This window comes from Athene cunicularia, assembly GCF_003259725.1.
Source record: "Athene cunicularia isolate RWA chromosome 5 unlocalized genomic scaffold, athCun1 chr5_part1, whole genome shotgun sequence".
Lineage (NCBI taxonomy): Eukaryota > Metazoa > Chordata > Aves > Strigiformes > Strigidae > Athene > Athene cunicularia.
Genome location: NW_020799101.1, coordinates 34,503,524 through 34,523,740, shown reverse-complemented (window position 1 = coordinate 34,523,740; position 20,217 = coordinate 34,503,524).

Here is a 20,217-nt window from a genome sequence, read left to right as displayed (position 1 = left end):
TTGGATGATTATGAGCTAGTACTGACAAATGTGACTACTGACCATGGCAACCGATGCATAAAATAGTAAAAAGGATTATATGAAAAAAATGTGTCAGTAATTAAAAAAAAATAAATAAATAGCATATTTAAGAGTCAGCTACAAGACTGCATTCTTAGTGTTCATCTGTATACATGTATTAAATGCTAAAATCAATGATTGAGGAGTAAGGCCACATGGATATACTAAGTACTATTATTCCAAAGTCTGATCAAGTCACTTTTCAGGAACAGGGTCCCAAATTAGAATCACCCATGTAATTTTAAAGACAAAAATGTCTGCAAATGACATTTTACCAGTTTTGTTCAATGGTTCTTTAGGAAGACCATAGGAGGGGGTTAGTAGTCAAAAGCAATTTTGAATATACTGTATACTGAACTCCATTCATGTCAGAAGGATCCTGAGTATTCATATACAATCAAAATTGCCTTATATATCATGCTGACAGTACAGCCTTACAAAGTTTAAGTGTCCATAACCCTACTCTAGCTTATTAGACATATAGTAATTAGACCGTGTATCACATGAACAGGTGTCATTTCTGGGTAAATATACAACCAGTATTTATTCAAACCATAATGGTCCTTATCTTGCCAGTCCTAGTTAGGCCTAACTCAAATTGGACAGCTATATAAATTCAAATTATATATAAAAATTTATATTAGATTTGCAAATTAAATTATAAAGTTAGATAAACTGCTAAATCAAAGTAAAGGCCATTTCAGCCCAACTGCCTGTTTCTGGCATTGGCCATTTGTGAATACCTCAGAAAGAAAGTCATAGAACAGAGCAAATCTGCTGCAATAGTCTCCTCAGAAAACTTTCCCTCTCCTGCTAACCTACAAATACATCATTTCAAAACCTGAACATTGCATTTCAACAGTTATATGTGAGAACTACAACTCAGTTGTGGAAAACAGTCTTTTTAGAAACAAACTTGGGATTACTATTAAAGTAAAGATGTAAAACATCAATTAAATTACTTGTATTTTATGCAGTAAAGAATTCCAACCTCTACTTTTTAAGACACCAAACTAAAAAATCCACACCTTTTCCCTCACATGCTCTAGTAAACGAGCCTGTATTAAACAAGAATTTTTATGTAGTGCTTCCTACAAAACAACTGAAGGACATATTATGCAACACCATTGCAACATCAAAAAAACATTTTACACATGGGGCACTGAAGGACTGCAATTTTAAGTTTAATGTAGTGAATGCCTTCTTCTAATGCCATGCTGCAATATTTTTAACCTGACTATAGGTCTGCAATTATATTCAAGTACTACAGAAGCCATGCTAAGGAAATGGTGTAAAGTACTATACATAGTGACGCAGTACACATGCAATCTTTACATAACCAGGTCTTCAACAGAAGCTTCCAGTAGTTTTTAAAGTATTCCCTCCCATACCTGAACTAACATAAATAATTCTCCTGCTTACTTACCATTTTCAGCTGAATTTCCCAGTCCATGAACAACAGGGTCTTTCAGTTCCCATTAATTCTCTCATACCCTTTGTTGATCCAACCTTGTTCAAAAAAACTTTTTCTCACCTCTTCATTCCCAGAAGGGAGCCCTGCCACCACTCCACCCTTGCAGTCCCGCAGTTTTACAAGCGAGTGTGAGGTGTAATACCCACCTTCCCCGCCTTCAAACAACTATCTGCCAATACCCTGCTTGGTTTTCCTTGCTACCTGCTCTAACTGACCTAAAACCTCAGCAATTCCACTCCAAATCTCTTTTTTGCTCCTTCTGTATTTCCATATGACCTTGCTTTCCAGGTCCTGAGTCCTCTTCTCAGAGGCAGCACAGCCGCTAACGGGCAGGTGAGGGAAGGAAAGCCCGGGTCTCTTTTCCGAGGCATTATGAGGCCCGGCAGCGCCAGGGCCAAGCGGCAGCGTTTCACTGCAAACCCAGCCGCCAGCTTGGGCGCTGCTTTTTGGTGTCCTCTTGTTCGAGCTCTTCTACGCAGGAGGAAGGGGGCAAAAAAACCCACCCCAATGCTGTATTGCAAGAGTGTTTACCTTCAGTATCCCTCATGTTACGTCTAAGAGCATTCTCAGGTTTGTATCTGGGTGTGTAGAAAGAAAAGTGTGTTGCCTTAATCAAGGCTGCAGTTTTCAGACTAGTGTAGCTGAAAGCCCCCTTGCAAACCCGCTGGAGCTGAGGGAATGCCCATCTCCAGCTGCAGTAGATCTGAATGCACAGATCCAGTAGGATCCACGGGTGCTAAGTTAAAATCCTTGGGGTGCTTACAGGCCTATTTACTTCAGAATTACAATATGCAGCGTATACATGCAAAGGTTACAGAATAGTTCCTAGAAGATCTAATGCTTGTTTGTAAAAATGTTGCATTTAGAAATAACAGGTATTTTTACATATACCTTTAGATTTCTTTAAGCTTCACACAAACATCTAGCTTAGTTATTTTTACAAGTTAGACACTGATTTCTACCAAAGAAATTACACCCCACTGGCTTTGCGAATCAGATAAAGTGTCTGTAATAATTTCTAAACGTATAGTTCACAGAGTGGAAGTTTTGTTTGCAACCACCAGTTGTTGTGACCATTCAACAGAATTATGTTTCTACAAGCTATTTTCTAACACTGGAAATGCACACTACATATTTGTGAGGCAGTAGCAGACACTGGAAATGCAGCTAGAAATATTAGGCATTATGCACAATATTCCTTTCATCTTTGTTAAAACAGCAAGCTTGTTTTTATTTGTACCTTAACTGAGGAGATCTTAATTGATGAATCTGAATCCAGTGACCATTTGGGTATAAGAATGAAAATTACTGTGTGAAATTACCTTCATAATTTCACACCAAACAGTCATTCAATAGTCCTAGCAACTTTAATGCTTCTAAAGGTAATGTTTTGTAAAACTTTGTTAATAAATCAGTTACGACACACAGAATAACTGAATCATTGCCTATTCTTTTCATGTTTCTGCTAATGGGTTCATTGAGGCTGTTTTCCTGACAGAAAAATTTGTGTGACAATATTCAGTGCAAGTTTTTACTTAGAGTTATTTATTTACTGAAATCTCTGGAGTTTATTTTATATACTCACACTTATTCTCTCATAGATTTCATTCACTCACATACCAGCTCCAAGACTATTGTGTGTCCAAGCAGCCTGGCCTGAATGACTTATGTACACTGCTGAGTACAAGTGATGCCAGCTATCAAGTCTTTATCACATCCCTGAAGTAGGTTATGAACAGACCTTTGAGGCAAGGTTGCTGTTCATTGTGTGTTTTCTTCTGTTTGTCTGAAAAGTAGGTTTGAATGTCTATTTTCCTGGTAGGCAGACAGAATAAAGAAGAGCACATGCCATATTCTGCGTTACCCTGCCCCTCCTGTTAGACTGCAGGGCTTGCTGACAAGTGCTATCCTCTTATGAGAGAGCACACTTTCTGGTCTTGATATAAAATTTTATTCTGAAATCATTGGGATGCTGGGAACAGTGCTTCTTGTTATTGTTGTTATTATTATCGTTGTTATTATCAAGGCCATTATTTTAACACGTGTTTTGCCATATCTTCTGATGCCTTCAAACAGTTTAATTTATTTCTGTTACAAATCTCCACATACTGATGAAATTGCCAGCTGTCCATGTAACAAACCACCTGACCCCGCATTTAAGGAAAAAAAGGATTGCAAATAATGTGATACTGGCACAGAAATTTATGAGAATTCATATCTGGGTCTCAGAATTATAAAGCCTTATAGTAACCTTATCTAAATAAAATTTGTTTCCTAGGTATGTTTTTTATTCTATGTCTCAACTTGTTCTGGACTTCCAGGATCAGAAATCTTAACAGCTTTATTTAAAGAGAGCCACAAAAATGGGGTAAGCTTAATGGCAGTTCAAGGAATGCTAATGGGAGATAGGGTTTACAGCTGTATTTTGAAATGAGCCATATCTAGGGCTTGTAAAATATCCAGCTCCTCCTGCATTACTGTTTTTCATCTCCTAATTTTCCAGTGCAACAAACCTGTTCAGTATTTTTCCTCCACCAGAGGTCTCCTCCTCTGTCTTTAACTGTGTTTCCATAATTACACATGAAAGATCTGTCTGCTGGCAACATTTGTCCAACAAGTGCATGCAAGCCTTGAACTGCCTGTGCAGGTTCTTCTTACTTCAGTTGTATAAAAAACCCCCCAGTTACACTATTTGATCTGTGCAAGTCTCAAATTCTGCTCAGCAAAAACAGAAAGGTATGTGGTACAGATATAATTTGCTAATGAACGCAAAAACCTGACAGAGATATGCAACACAAGTGCTGCATGTGAAACATTGTGAGAAAGGGCCTAATAAACCTTCGCTTTACTAATTGCTAATGGCCCTTTTCTGATCAGTATATTTATTATATGAATATACTGAATTAGATTTCTACCAGCTGATAGCTTGTCAACAATTTCTATAAACTACAAAATTCCCTTTTAAATAACTATTAGAAGGCCAGATACTGTTTTACAGCTCCTTTAAGAACAAATTAATCTTTACCTCTACTTTCTCCCATTCTCTCTGCTTAAAAAAATAACTATCATTGTAACAAAATGTTCTAATCCCAAATGGCTGTGCTTCTTTGGTTCAATTGTAAATTTTATATTACCTAGAAAGAGTTCACAGAAGTGCTCCCTTCTTAATAATTAAAAAAATAAGAAGCCTAAAAAGTTTCTCCCATACGGAAAGTGACTTGTGCTGTGCTGAGTGCCTTTTGGTACAGCACAAGTTTATTGATAAGAAATTGCCGTGCACTTTAGAAAGAAGTAGTCTTACTCCCTTCTCCTTTACACATATTCCAATTTATGACTCTTTTGTATACTTGGTTTTACTTTCAAGTTTTGCTGTTAATTTTCCACAGCTTTAAAGAGGTGATTTAATAGCCAAATATAAGGCTTTTGTCACAAGTTGTTAATCGATGCTTTTTCTCGACTGTAGGTTAGACATTTTAAATGTATTAATCTTACTTGTGTTGCAGCAAATGAAAAGGCACTGGAGATGCTTTAATTAAGTTTTGCAACAAGATTCTGAAAGTGTTATATATGACCTCTTGGGAAGATGTAGAAACCAGTTATGCAATTAACTCCTCCAAATATTCCCAAGATACAGGAGTCAAAATCTGAAAGAAAGATGCTAAAAATGCAATAAACAAAAAAATTTTTCTACTTTCATCATTACTTTGTATTAATTTAGGCTCAAGAGCTCTTCTAGAACTGTGTCATTGAATCATTTGCGTTCATATATTGGATATAAGAAAAGGAATAGATTACCTTTAATCAGTTACAAAGAAACATGGCCCTCTAGATAAAGCAGTGCCTAGCTAAAGCCAGAGATTAGTTAAGAACAGGTATTAGCCCAGGTATAGAAGACTACCATTAAATTATTAGATGGTCTAAGTAGCTTCAACATGGAAAACTGTTCAAAATTTATGTTAAGGCATCTAATAAAGAGACAAAAAAAAAATAGGACAAGGAAATGTTGTGACTTGTTTCAACTAGTTCACTAGTCTAGCAAGTCAAATTAATCCCTTAGGCTTGGTGCATCTCAATATGATTGCAGAATGTTTTGAGTTCCACTGGAATTGGATGGTGGCTATAAAGAATGTCATAATAAGAGGTCATAAAATAAGGTCAGATATTTTATTTTTAACAAATTAAACAATATACAGGCAAAGGAAAGGGAGACATCTCCAAATTCCTTTACTGCTTAAGAGCTACAGCCAAATCAGTCTATTTTCTTGTCATTACATCCTCCCAGCAAAATTTGCAGTCTGATCTGTGCTTGTTTTTTGGTTTGGGTCTCGCTCCCATTGCAATCCAGGCTTATATAGGGTGCCACACAATTCCAGCAGTCCATGATCACCTCAAACATGCAAAATGTTCAAAGTGTCTCCAAAGTTTAGTCCTATTTCTTAATTTGATATAGCTCACAACTGGTTTTAAATAATTTTATAGTTATTTAGAAGTGAAGCAATTTCACCTAACTTTACAGTATTAGCTATATCTAGTGATTGTTTGCTTTTCCCCTCACGTTTTGCTCATTGCATTTCTGGAGACCCCAAGCTCTAGTCAAGACTGCAGCTGCTGTTGCAGGACTGCTCACACCTTTCTTCTACTCCATTTTCTAGTTCATTTTTGTTTCTCTTCATGAAACCACATAGTGCTCTTACACGACCCCCGAAGAAGCCTGTTTCAAGAAGCTTATCTATGTATTTCTTTTAGGAAGACATTGAGAAGTGCAGACCCCAGCCCAACTGCCCTTGACACTCCCAACTTCGACAGCTGAACATTGTTGTGCTTTTCTAAGGCTCCTCTCACCTTCAGCAGAGCCTCTGGTGAGTCACAAGCAAACGTAAATGACTGGTTCCGCAGTGGCTGTGCGGAGCGGACTCGGTACTCCCCTGGCCCGAGCAGCGTGACGGCACTTGGGGCGCTGGTGAAAGACACCGCTCCGTCTCTTTCCCTCCCCTTCTTTCCAGGGAAGCGGAACCCCTCAGTGAGCGTGAGAGCCGCTCCCGCCCCCAGCAGAAAGGGCGGGCGCTGTCGGGGGCAGGATCGGGAGGGCGGGCCCGGCTGCACCGCCACAGCGGGCCCGCAGGGAGCTCGGCCGGCCCCGGGGCGGGCCCGAGCGCGTCCCTGAAGAAACGCTTAAGAAGCACATGATTAATTTGATTTACTGAAGTTTGTGAAGTCTCTCCGCTACCAGGCAGTGTTGGTTTAAGTCCTAGTTGCGCAGAGAGATCTTGCTGCTATGCTCAAAGGAATGGCGTGGCGGGCTGGTGGGGGCTGCTCCGCGAGTGACCTCCCAGCCGCGGAGCCCCGCAGCCCTCCCTTTGCTGAGGGGGAAAACGCCGGGCCTGACTTGTGACCAAGCTGTGGCTTCACAAGAGGTAGCTTCACCTGCAAGTTACAAACGTTTAATAATTCGAAAAACTAAAAGTAGTGTCTTGGATACTTGACCCTTACCAGCACAATGAAAGGCCACCTTCCCCAGTGAGCTGCCTGAGGGAGCAGATCGGGGGTAGCTGATGCTGTGCTGCTTCTGTGGACAGGAGACCTCTTCTAAAATTTGTCTCAGTCTTTTTCTGAGCCCTGTGTAGAAAGGTTCAAAACCACTGCGGGCTTTATTTCAGCCTCCAATTTCAGAGAGATTGGTGGGAAATAAGGCAGACTGCAAAACGTCACAAACTTTGGCCCAGACTCTCATCAATCGCTTCTACAGCCAAAGGTTATGGCTTTTGCAGGTGTAAAAGGCTGTAAAGGTAAAGATGTTAATGTGCAATGGGTGCAGCACTTCCCCTTATCTCCCCTTGGCAATTAATCGTATGTATTCTTTTTCTGTTAGTACACTGGTTTTAACAATGGAGAGTTAAAATATCCTAATTCATAATTGGTGCTGGAACAGTAGTTTCCCAGAGTGATCCTCCAGTCCAAGGCTCAGAGGCCTTACATATCTTTTCACAGAAAGTTTAGTGTTGACGGGTGTTTAAAAATACACACCTCCCGAGTTAAAGTGCTGTTCAAAAATAAAATTACACAATCCTCAATAAATATGGAGAACTTGAAACTGGAGCTTTAAATTTTTAAAAATGTTGTGATTCATCAAATGTCAAAAATGTGTGATAAACACATGGATTTCTAAATATTTGATATTAATTTATTGCTCACTGGTACTTGGAGGCATCTCAGCTAGTTATTTCCATCTCAGTCCTCCAGATAATTCCATGGAGAACTCAAAATAAAACGGAATTCTTATTAGAATAATTCTCATATGACTTAAAGGAGACAGCCATTCAAAGATTCATACAGTGGGATCACCCCTAGTACATCAATATTATTATTAAATTTATTAACTTTTTACGGGGCAGGAAGTATAGATTATAATTGCAAGAGAATTTATTTAAAATAACACCCATGATAATTGTGCCTCTGTAAAATACTTACACTACATGGAAGAGGATGTAAGAGGAGAAATATAACATGGCATTGTAGAAGAGAAGTGTATTATAAATATTACCAGTAATAAGGTCCCGGTCCAGCAATGTTAAACACAGAGGCAGTGTACATTATTGCTGGTTATCTCAGAAACATTTATAATAAGTTGGAAGTCTCTGAAAACATGTAATTGATCCTTGTCAAGGATTATGATTCTGATTAGGTTTTTTTATCATGCAGAAGCGTTTTAAGATTTGTGGGTTTGTTTGGGGTTTTTCTCCCCCAAAATTAATGGGTTTTAAATAGCCCACTTGATCTGCCAAATTGCCCTTTGCTTTGGATACAACCAAAACAAATTCTCAGCCAGCTGGTTTTGAAACCTTCTGTTTAATATGTAATTGTGTATGACTTGTTCTTAAAAGGGTTTTTTTTTTTACATAATGTTTCTTGTTCAGTCTTGCCCTGACAAGAACCCTGTTAAAAAACATGTGCTATTACCAAGAAATACATAATAGGGGTTTTTATATATATCATAGGAAATAGAAGCAAAATTCAAATACATATTTCCATTGTGATGTCCTTGACTTTATGCAGAAGGTGTCTGGTCACTATGAAGTCTGAACATATTTGTACTCTACACTAGCAAAGATACTGTTTCTTTCTACTAGTATAAAATCTTCATGTCCACTATTCATATAGACCTTCGTGTCCAGAAAATTATGATTTTAAGGTGTCACTCCAAGAGTTAAACCTTGTTAGTACAGAGTGCCTTCTTACTAGGAAAGTGAAAAAACACAAACCCAAAGATGACAAGCTCTTGCTGACCTGTCTTGGATCTTCAATGCTCCACTAAACTGACAATAAATATTTGTTATTAGATGAAAATAAAACGGGAATATGGTGGAGGCATAACAATGTATTTTCCACTCCTAAACAGCCCATTTAGAGAGAAGACCTTGAGGAGAAAGAAAAAATTAAAGGTAAACTTTACTATCAAGATAGAAAACTTCTGTAAAGCTGAGAATATCAGTAAGGCTATTGCTGTGTCTTCAAAGCAGAGTAATTCTGAAGGATATATATATATATAGCAGATGACAGCAGTATATTAAAAAATATAAAGTTAAAATATATAAAAATATATTTTATAACTTCTTTTGCTGAAAATATGGTAAGGCTTAACATAATTTAAGGGATGAGAATAAGATTTTAACTTTTGATTGAACTTGGTTTGCATTTTCTAAAGTTATTATGAACTGATCTCCTTCATATATGAAAAAAGGAAAGTATTTGAGTGATTGAGTGATTCTGATTGAGGAATTTATTTTATAGCTCTATGTTTATCTTTGTAACTCCTCAGTACCTTTACTAGCAGGTACTAAAGTTTCATGGAGTTCTGAAAACTTATACTTAGCTAATTTTGTGGGTTTTCTTTAATTGTGTGTAAGTCATGATGTATAGCGTGGGTAAAATGTTATAATAAATATATTTTCTTCCCTAGACAGCAACTCCAACAAATCTAATAGTAAAAATACAAAAAACTATCCCATGTGCAAACAAAGTACAACTTAACAGAGGGAGTTTCAATGAAATTCATTACACGTTTGATTAATGTTATCAGTGTCTTTTTATAAAAACTATTGTTTACAGCTGTCATTGCAAGTTCTAAAAGAAAATTTATCCCAACTGTGAATGAGTTCCAAAGCAATTAGCACTTCAATGCTTCATGAAGCAGAAACAAAGGAGAATGTTTTTTGGTGAAAGGGAAGTTAGCCACAAAGATCAAATAATTAGGATACTGTTGGTAGTCAATTGATAACATACATACTTAGATCTGTTATAAAAAGTTACTTATTTCATAAATATTATGAAAATATTTTCTACTGCTTTTGCCCCCCCCCCCCCAAATTATAGATGGGGAAGAAAATTCATAGTTCAATCAGGTTGAATTGGTTTGTGAAACCATTTAAAGTGTGGTCAGTGCTTAAAAATATGCTGTGAAAGAAGGATAAAAGTTGAGAAAGGAGAATCAGTAGCAGATTTCTTCATGATTGAAAAAACCCCACCCTGTAGTAAAGAAGGATAATGTTTCCCCTAGACATTAAACACTAATCACATTCTTGAGTTAATTAAAGTTATGGCTAAATACTCTAAACTGTCGTGTTGATTCTACTTACATCCTCAGTCAAAGAAAGACCCACACAGTATTTGTTCTAATGTTTTTAATTACTCCTTTTTTAATGATATATTTTCAAGAGACTCGAATTTGCAAAAATGTGGACATTATCTTGTTGCTTCTTGACCTGAATATGCATATCTCTTTAAATTTATAAACCTCTGGGAACTTCTGGCCTATTCTCAGTTACATGTGCAAGGTCATATACACTTGACCCTGTGAATTTGACCGTTAAGATCTCTGCAACATTTATATTTCTGTTTTGTCTTTGTTTAATATATTCTAATTTTAATATTTGTGGGTTTTCTTGATTACACTGATGCTAGATTTATACCTATTTCAGTTTTAGTATTATCACCTTTTTTAAGCAAGGTGCTAAGATTGACATGCATTCATTTCCCCATTTCTATTTTGATATCCCTGTTCCTAGATTCATATTGTATGAGAATTTCAAATTTATTTTTATAGAAGATTGACATTTTTAACCTCTTTTACAGTAAAATGTCCTTCCCCCCAGTTTAAAAACAAGCAAAAAAATCTACTTTGGCTCCATCAAATTACCACTTTAAACTGCAATTATTTTTTTTTTTATATTATCAATTACTTCAAAATTCTTATGGTTGACATCCTGTGTTTCTCAAGGATACTTAAACAAATATTATTTGAAAATATTTCAATTACAATTTTGTCTTTTAGATTTTTGCTATAGAACATCTTTATTTGTAAGATTTATGTCTCAGGAGCTAGTTGTAGCTTAGAGAAGAATAAAGAGTTGAATATTACTATTTTTAGTAATTATTATTAATTTTATTTACTATTTTTAACAGTTGAATATTACTATTTTAACATATCCGCATTCCATGGTTACCTGTTAAGGAATATCTGTTAAGAAATTCCATACATTAACAAATTGGGAAAATTTAGTTAGATGCATAAGCTACTATATGTGAATCTATCACAGTTGTTTCTCTATTTCTCTTTTGCTCTCTCATATTCTGTACCCACCTCACTGGAATTTGTTAACTTTGACCCCAGAATGCTGATTTATAGTGGTATTTGGCAAAACATTATTAGAGCAGTATTGCTTTTCTTTAGCTTCCAGAAAACACAGGAGATAAAGCAAGAGGCTGACCATTTGTAATTATTCTGTTCAGACAGCGATAACACCACCTGCCTAGTATTACTTTTGTTGCATGTTTAAGTTCTTCCAAGGACACGGATCATTAGAAATATTTAAATGAACAAGATACCTCATTTCTACTTACAGCATACAATTTATTAACAAAACTATCCCACAAGAAATGAGAGAGTTAAATAATATTTATCTCTGTAGGTCTAGTTCCTTTAAATATACCTTTTAGTAGATCATTTTAATAAGAGATATTGTAGTAAAATACCCACTTTCTAGCAGGTTTATAGCCTTAGTACACCATCTGCACTTGTTTCCTGCTTGGGTTATAGTTGAGCTTAATGCAGTTCTTTTTAATCCATAAAATCCTAAATTACTGAAGACCTAGATATTTGTGTCCACAGTAGAATTAGCAGTGCTACTAGAATTAGATCCATCATGTTTTATATAACAGAAGACTATTGAAAGGTTCTTACACTTTCTAGACTTTCTCTGTTTAACTTTTCCTTTTAATATATGGAACAATGCTGTAAAAGGACTAACATACAGATTTACAGATTAGATGAAAACCAGTAATGATGTAATATCTTAAGGTGAAATAAATGACATTATTTGTTTCAGTATTATTCAATGCCCATCAATAAGGGTCTATCAGTAGTGTGATATAAATAATGCACTGTAATCCTCTCTATGCTCTTTTTACTAATTACTGATAATATGGTCTAAAATCCAGAACAGGCTGCACACGCAACAATGAGGAACACCATTTTTGTTAAGAAGATTAGAAATAACAACCCGTACATTATACAAAGAGAGATAAATGGAAATACCAAGAGATTATGAGAGAAGGGTCAATGATTTGAAGGAAAAGGACCAGTTACATAGGTGAAAATCCCAGCAGAAGTAGACACTGGGGGTTACAAGAGTGAACAGGTGGCTAACATATCTTAGAAACACAACACAGCAGCTACAAGAGTTTTCCTCTTTCTCTAATTAATGTAAAGGACTACTCAGCTTGTTTTAGCATATTGCATAAAATTAATTCCCTACATAGTCTGCTACATTCAAAAAAATTAAAAGATATATCAGATGAAGTTATACTTCTAATATGATTAACAAAATAAAACAATTAAATGTCAGTTTGAATGAATATATACAATTCTTAAACTACATAACGTCTATACTATTACAGCCATTTAAATAGCATTTTCAGATGTCTTACATTATCTTAATTTGTTCTAACTTACATTTATTCCATAAATAATTGAATGGTTTTCAACTATATTGTCATAAATTACAGCTGCTTTTTTTTCCCTTAGCACTTTGTTTTCTGAAGACATTTCTCTGCCTTAATACATATGAGTATTATTAAACCAGTGTTGACAAAGTGCCACATGAAAAACACTTCTTTCCCCTTCTCCACCACTCCAGAAATCTGTATATACATTGTGGGTCTTCCAAAAGGTTTTGGTAAAATATCAAGTAGGCTGGAAGTGGTTTCTGATGGGAAGGCATGAAAACTGGTGTTGTGCATTTGTTTAACTTCATTATTGATTGTGGTAGTTAGATTAAATTTCTTATTAATATTCACAAATCATACTGAATTAGGATGAATATGAAGGAAAAATACTGTCAGAAAGAGGGTCAGTGTAACATTTGATTTGGAAAACTGTAAATACAGTCTCTGTGGTTTGAATAGAAAATTGACTTGTGAATTTATTTTTTAAGCCTAATAGTAATTTCTAGTTTAATGTGGCTACAAAATAGCTCAGTCTCAAGCTTCATAACCATGAACCACATCATGGAATGAAGAAGCTCTAAGTGTATTTTTCTTATTTCTTAGCTGTATTTGCATACCATTGATAAGCATTACTTCCAGCACCTTTTGTCAACTCAACCTTGAAATGTGTTTCCTTAAGTCACAATTCAACCTCAAATACTCGGTCACACCTTATGCTTCAGAATGTTTTGGTCCTGAATATTTGTCAGTTTTGCATACATCTCTTTGCAGAAGGTGAATTTTTGTTTGAGTAGTTCTATTACAGGTCTTGACAATTACCTGAAGCTAATCCAGGTGCTTGTTGAGAACTGGTCTGGGAGCATGAAAACTTTAGGTTTAAATTCTTCCACTTCTTGGATTGTCTCATCTGTCCTTCTGATGAAATACAACATGCAAGTTTGAATTACCTTACTCTTTTCTGAAAGAGTATAGGGAACCTGTCTTTTCCAGATCTTTTTTTTTACAATGCAGGTTTAAATTTTGAAGTTTCATCTATTCTGTCTTCATTATATGTATCGGTACTTCAACTTAATGGGTGCAATGAGGTAAAGAGATAACTCAGCTGCATTTGCAGCCCTCGAGAATAAAATCTTAGTCTTGAACTTCCATTTCAAATGGGCAAATTCATAATTACATGGTTATTTAAACTACCCTCTCTTCTGTTTTGATTTGTGCTCCTTTACAACAGAAGTTGGTATGCGGCTGTACATTGAGACTCACTGATGCTTCTTGCTCTATATTCAAATGGGATATTTAGGAGTTTAAGTGTTCAGATGCTCTTTCTTTCATGATAACCAGTTCATCTACCTATTGTGCAAACAGGAAAGAGATCTGTAAGTCTGTTTAAATGAAAATCTGGGGGAATAAATCTTACTTTCATCTTCTTCCCTACTAAAAAGCTTTAAAGCTTTCTCTGTTGTTTGGTGGGGGTTTGGGGGTGGGTTTTTTTTGTTTTGTTTGTTTGTTTTGGGTTTTTTTTAAGAACTGTTCTATTTCTGGCTATGACTTTTGAGTTACCATGTTCTAAAGGTGGAATCATTTAATTTGAATCATTTATCTTGGAGGTCTGCAATAAGACAAGTGTAATTAGTTCTATTAGCGATTTAATATGTGACACTAACACTTCTGAGATCAGTTACAGGTACTGTCTTCTATGGGTGATATACAAGAAGAGCAGGAATACTGTCAGCTTGTCATTGAAGAGTCCAGAGTACTTTGCAGAGAAGCAATGAAAGAAGCCTAGTATCAAAATCAAATTAAAATTCCATCTTTGTCATACTACAGCTGAAATTTTAACAAACCTATGTTGTTTCATTAAGGGACAAACCTTTTTTTTCCTTGTTCTTCCTTTTTTTTTGAAGTGGAGAGAAAAGAGAGGGGCATGGTGTGTTACCTCTAGAAACCAAGCAGATACAATTTTTTTGCCAGCTACTTAAAAGAGCTACAGAGAGAGTGATGAACCTTACAAAAATTTTTCAGCTCTGAGGTAGCACATGAAATGTGCACATAAATGCCTAATACCTCTAATGTCCCATATACACTAAAGAGCATGTAGAGTTTCTAGATAGAGCTATCTTATATGGTTATTTGGGGCAGGAAGAAGCATTTGTAACCTGATATGATATATTTCTTACTATAAACTGTAAAATAAAGCTTATTTGTAACTACTTAATCTGGTTAATAATGACCAGATGTTGGATTTTTCTATAGGGAAGTCATGTCCTCTTCCAATGTCATGTCCTGTTCTGTACTTTATGACTATCATTTGCTACCGTACATGTTCTGTCTTTTGTTGATATCATAATTTGAAGTGGTGGTAAGTTGTCTTCCTTCACACTCATCTAAAAGGTACCAGGCCCATTAAGAATGCTATGTAATATATGTGAGCAGAGTTTCTGTGTTGATTAGATGAATACTTATTTTGTAGCATGTCCATATAGAGTTTTCAGAAGCATAGGTAAGAGAAACTTTGGAAGTATGATTTTCCTGCTTTTAGATGAGGAGAAAGTTTTGCAGTAGTAGACTAGCTTCCTGGGCATAAGTACAGGGAATGAGAATCTCCTCAGTGATTCTACCAAATTATAATATTCTGTACAACTTTTGGTCCCAGATAGATGGAGTTTTATAATTTTAAAATGTCTCTGTGACAGTTTCATTCAAATGCCTGTCATTTCTACGTTCACTAGCTGTGGGAATGAAGTTGGCCTTGTCCTTAGTAGGTGTTTTTTCTTCTCCTAAAAGATAATTTAGAAAACAAAATAATAATAATAAAATAAATTAGAAAGTTTAATGATTTGAGAGAATATGAACTCTCTGTCCAGCATGGAATTTTTCTGAACTGAGAGTGAGGAAAAATTTAAGAGAATCCTACTAAGTGTGGTGTACTTAGACAGAGAAGGAAAGTCTCCTGAATTCTTTGCACCTTTGACTTAGGTATAGCTATTAGGCAGACTTGTCAAGATCCTGCCTCATTTTGCATTAGTGGATTAGTTCTTTTTTTCCCGTTCGTTTTTTACCTGGTGTGTAAAGCATATGGCATGTCTTTACCATTGTTCCAAACAGAACTGTGGTTGTTGACTGTCTGGGTGCAAGCAAGACCGGTCTGGGGTGTCTGCCTCCAATCAGATCCTTTCACTAGCACAAAATACCGATAACTCTTAACTGCTGGGAAGAATTTGCTTAGAATATATGGATGCAGTATACCATTACCATTGGTTTTGTGTTCAAAACCACAAAAAATTCAAGGATGCAGCAGTGGAGGTTCAATAACAGAAAACCTCTGGAAAATAGAACAGAACTAGCAGTCATCAAGTACTGAAAGCGTCTGTAGCTTTCATTTATTATTCTTGATGATTCTCTCTTAACTAAGGTAGCTTCATCCTAAGCAAAGTCGTATTTGGTGCTGTCCAAATTGTTTGATGTTATATTGACCATGAAGTGTTTTTCAACAGTAGCTAGAGCAACTCAGCACCATAATGCTAAAATCTGCTGACATGCTCCCTTCTCCTGACACTGTCTTAAACAACCAGCCAGAGTTTTTTGAAGGTCATTTGTAGCGGTCTTCTCCAAGTAGTAGCTTGTTTTCTAGGTAGTTTGTTTACTGCAATGTCCAAAGCCTGCAAAATGTAATTCATTGAGAAATACTTGATAGCCAAATTGGTACCTGCTTTCTTTGGATGATTCCTGACTGACTAACTTTCAGGGAATGCCTAACTATCAGTGGAACAGGAAAGCAGTGAATGACATCTTGGCAATCTTCCCGGCATGCCCTCCTGCCACATGCCGTTCTCACAGCCAATTGTAAGGACGTTATTTATCCAGCAGCCTAATTCTGTGTAGATCTTCCTTGTCGTAAAGATCTTTCTCTTGCACACTATGGTACCTTACATCTATATGATGTGCTTACAGAAATAACCATCTTTGGCATACTGCTTCTGCTTTGAGTATTTGAATATTTTTGTCCTAGATGCAAATTGTGGAATTTTCTAGAATATCAAACTGCAGCTATGCAATTAATACATGAAAATATTTTGAAACATGCATGAAGAATTTATTTTTTTGTGTGCATATATGTGTCTTAGAGCAGAAAAAAAACATTCAAAAGTTAAATAGCCTATCATATTCTAAAAGCTTCTGGCACTTTTGGGGGGATATATGCCAAATTGTTTCTTAATCTAGGAAGCTTGCCCATAGCTAACCCTGGCATTTGCTGGCTAGTTGCCTTTAGAGAAAACAAGTTACTGTGTAGTAGATTTTAATAACAGAAGATGTGTTTTGTCACTCCATGAGTACTCTGTGTTCTGTCTTCTAGTGACCACATGACATGCAGTTTTGTCATGTTTGTGCTTTATGCTGGAAAGTGACTTCAGGTAAGAAGTTAGATTGTTGGTATTATGCAGGCTGCTTTTAAATCCAGTTTTCAGGGGCCAGGTTGGATGTCATGGCTGTTCACCATATCTCATAAAAGCACTAGCAAGCAAACCAGTCAGTTATCGTTGGGGGTTATTGTCTGTATTTATCCATATTTATCATATGCAAAACTAAAATAATTAACTAGCTAAAGTTAAATTTACATTTTTAACAAAGTCAGTCTGATGACTGATCAGCTGATTATCCTATTTAACACTGTGACCACTGCATTCAAACCTGTTAGGATCAATGTTAGGATTACAAAATTTACAACTGCTTAGAATTTGAAGGTAAAATAAGTAATATTTCCAATTCCAGTAGCATTGCTATATATCAGTCCTCTTCCTGGAATAATTGGGAGTATTAATTGCTTTCCTCTCTGTTGCCTTAGACTTGGCATGCTCTGCTTTTTTGTAGACAGTGCACATGCCAAGTCTGGCCAGATCAGACAGTTACAAGAAGTTCAAATTAGATAGAGTCAGAATTTTAAGAAATATAGTCATTAAATGTCTGAAGCATTTGAACTGGGATTTTGTTCTGGTGACATTACCTAAATGTTTGTTGTAAATAAAATATATATTAGTGACGTTCAGTAAATAAAGCTACTTTTGTTCTAAGCTAAATGTTCTTGTGAGAAATATGTCAAACTCACATGGTCAATTTATGAAGCAGCTCATGTGATTAAACCATACAAGGTTATTTATGTTTTTCTCCTTCCAAATATTTGCAGTGTTTGCAGAGCAGCTGAATGTGTGATTATTATTTTTTTTTTTTAATCTGAATAAATTGAGAAGAAAAAGTAAACCAGAGTCATAAGGAGAAATTTGTTTGGAATAATTCATCTTTTTTTTTTTCCAAAAGAATAAAATTTCTAGATTTAGTAGCTAATTGTGGTCTGGAAGTATTATACTGTGATCTACTCCTGTCACTGTTTGGAGTAACATTTCTTTTTCTGCATCATGCAGGAAGAAGTAACAGTCCATCTTTGCAACATAAGCAGGGAATTGGATGTTTTTCATCTCAGCCACTTGCAGTGACCCTAGACAAGCAACTTTCCCTTAGTGTGTTCCTTGATTCTCCAAAGAGTGTAACTGATTCTCACAAGATAATAGCTCAATTAAATTTGATAATGCACCTTCAGAATACCGAAAGCAGTTTGAATTAAGTTCAATTATTTTCAGGGAGGTTGCAAGAGCCATTGTATGGTTCTGAATTTATTTCCTAGTTATTTTCATACAATTCTGCTGAACATACACATTTTAGAAAAGGTGCAACTGTTTTTTGTTTGTCCATATATTATTTTTCTTCTTCTCCCCCACCTTTTCTTTCAGACTACTAGCCCTGGGAAATTCTAATTTTGCATCTAATTAATTCTACTTAATTGTTACTGTTGCTAAACTGCATCTGGTTAAAATGTCTTTAAAGCCTTTGATACAGGTTGAAAGAATATGGTCTGTTTTCTCATATTTTTATTTAGTATGAAGAACCAGCTGCTGTTTTGTATTAAAAACATTGGTTCATTGAGTTTGGGTTTTTTTCTTAAGTAGGCATTTGTAAGACAGTGTATCTGTTGAGTAAGCTTTTGTTATTATTTTAGTCTCTTTATTCATAAAAAGTGTCCTGACTTTTTAATTATGAATTTTAACATATACATCAAGTACAAAAAATGCTACAGTGGCATACTGGAAACAGAGGTGTGAACTGCTTTATAGCTGCTTTTATTAGTATATTTTTTAGTCTGTGGAGAGTGACATGGAAACCAAGACTCTTCATCAGTGCTCTGCACTGTTTTTTACATAGCCTTTAATTTGAATGTAACCTTTCAGTACACAATAATTGGGCTTTTACTTATAACTTTTTTTTAACATCTCCATGCAAACTGAATCCATTTCTGCTTCAGGAAATGTACGTGTAATGTTGCATGTTTGATTCTCAATTCACTAGGGGCTGTAAAATAGTGTGTGTGTCTGGAAGGGAGAAAAAGAGTGAGAGAGGTAGGAGTGGTGATGAGTTTCTGCTGTCCTAAGACATTTCTTTCATTAAGACCATTTCCAGGGGCAGTTTGTCTCCACAATTTTTCAGCCAGTACAACTGATATGTATATCATGTTGTTATGTACTACCTTCTGGGTTTTGTTCTGGTTTGTTTTGTTTTGGGTTTTTTTTTTCTCAGCACTCTACTACTAACCTCACTTAAATAAATGGATGTATCTACAGTTGCTGTTACTCTTTCCCAGAAAGTATTTAATACCACTCATGTACACACTTCTCTCACAATCTGTTTAATTTGCGCGAGAAGTAGTCATGCCAGTTTTACTGATTTCATAAGAGTTTCATAGTGTAATAGCTTCACATAAGTCTGTTAGTATGTAGTATATGCTTAACAGTAAACTCCTTTTTAAAATATTGTAACAGAGAAGTAGTCTGTATTTAAAATCATTAGAGAATGTTTGAAATTTCCATATATGTGCTTTCAGACCACAGTATGTAAACCAAGTGATTCTTTTCTTGGTATTCCTTTATTTTCAAATTTCAGTTGCCACAGTTTCTTTTATTTCCTTTCTGTACTCAAGCCTAAGTATAGAGAATACCTCAGTGTAAATGTACTGACGAAAGTGGTCCTACTAACACCCTTACTATTAGCATTTAGTCACTTGAATATATGTTCAAGAGAGATCTTCCGCATTGCTTTCTGTAACATCTTGTCTGCTTTCTGCAGCAGTCCCAGTCATGATCCTTTCCTCTAAAGATAAGTCATTTTTTACCCCGCTCTCAGAAATTTGCAAACACAAACTTGCTTTGTTGTAAGATTGGCTTCCCTGCTGTCCAAAATCAGGTCACCACAGTTTTATAAATTCAGGATTTTGAAAATTACAGTTTCTTCTCTGCTGACTTTTGAAGTTCCCTATTTATTAATCAGACAGAAAGCCGTTTTGGCCAAAGTTACTTCATCAATTGGGTGAACTGAAAAATTAGATTTGGCATAATTTGAAACAGGCAAATCTGTATTTCTCATTAGGATAAAATCTTTTATACTGATTCATGACAAATGGATTGCTAATGTAAACTGTAATATTTTTGTATTAGCTGTTTTGGGGTTAAGAATTTATGAATAAACCACAATGCAGTATAATATATGTTGCAGAGACAAAAAAAACACTATGCTCAAAAAAATTAATCCAATCCATTTTATAAATGCATTCATGATATTTGCATTTATGTTGTTCATATAAA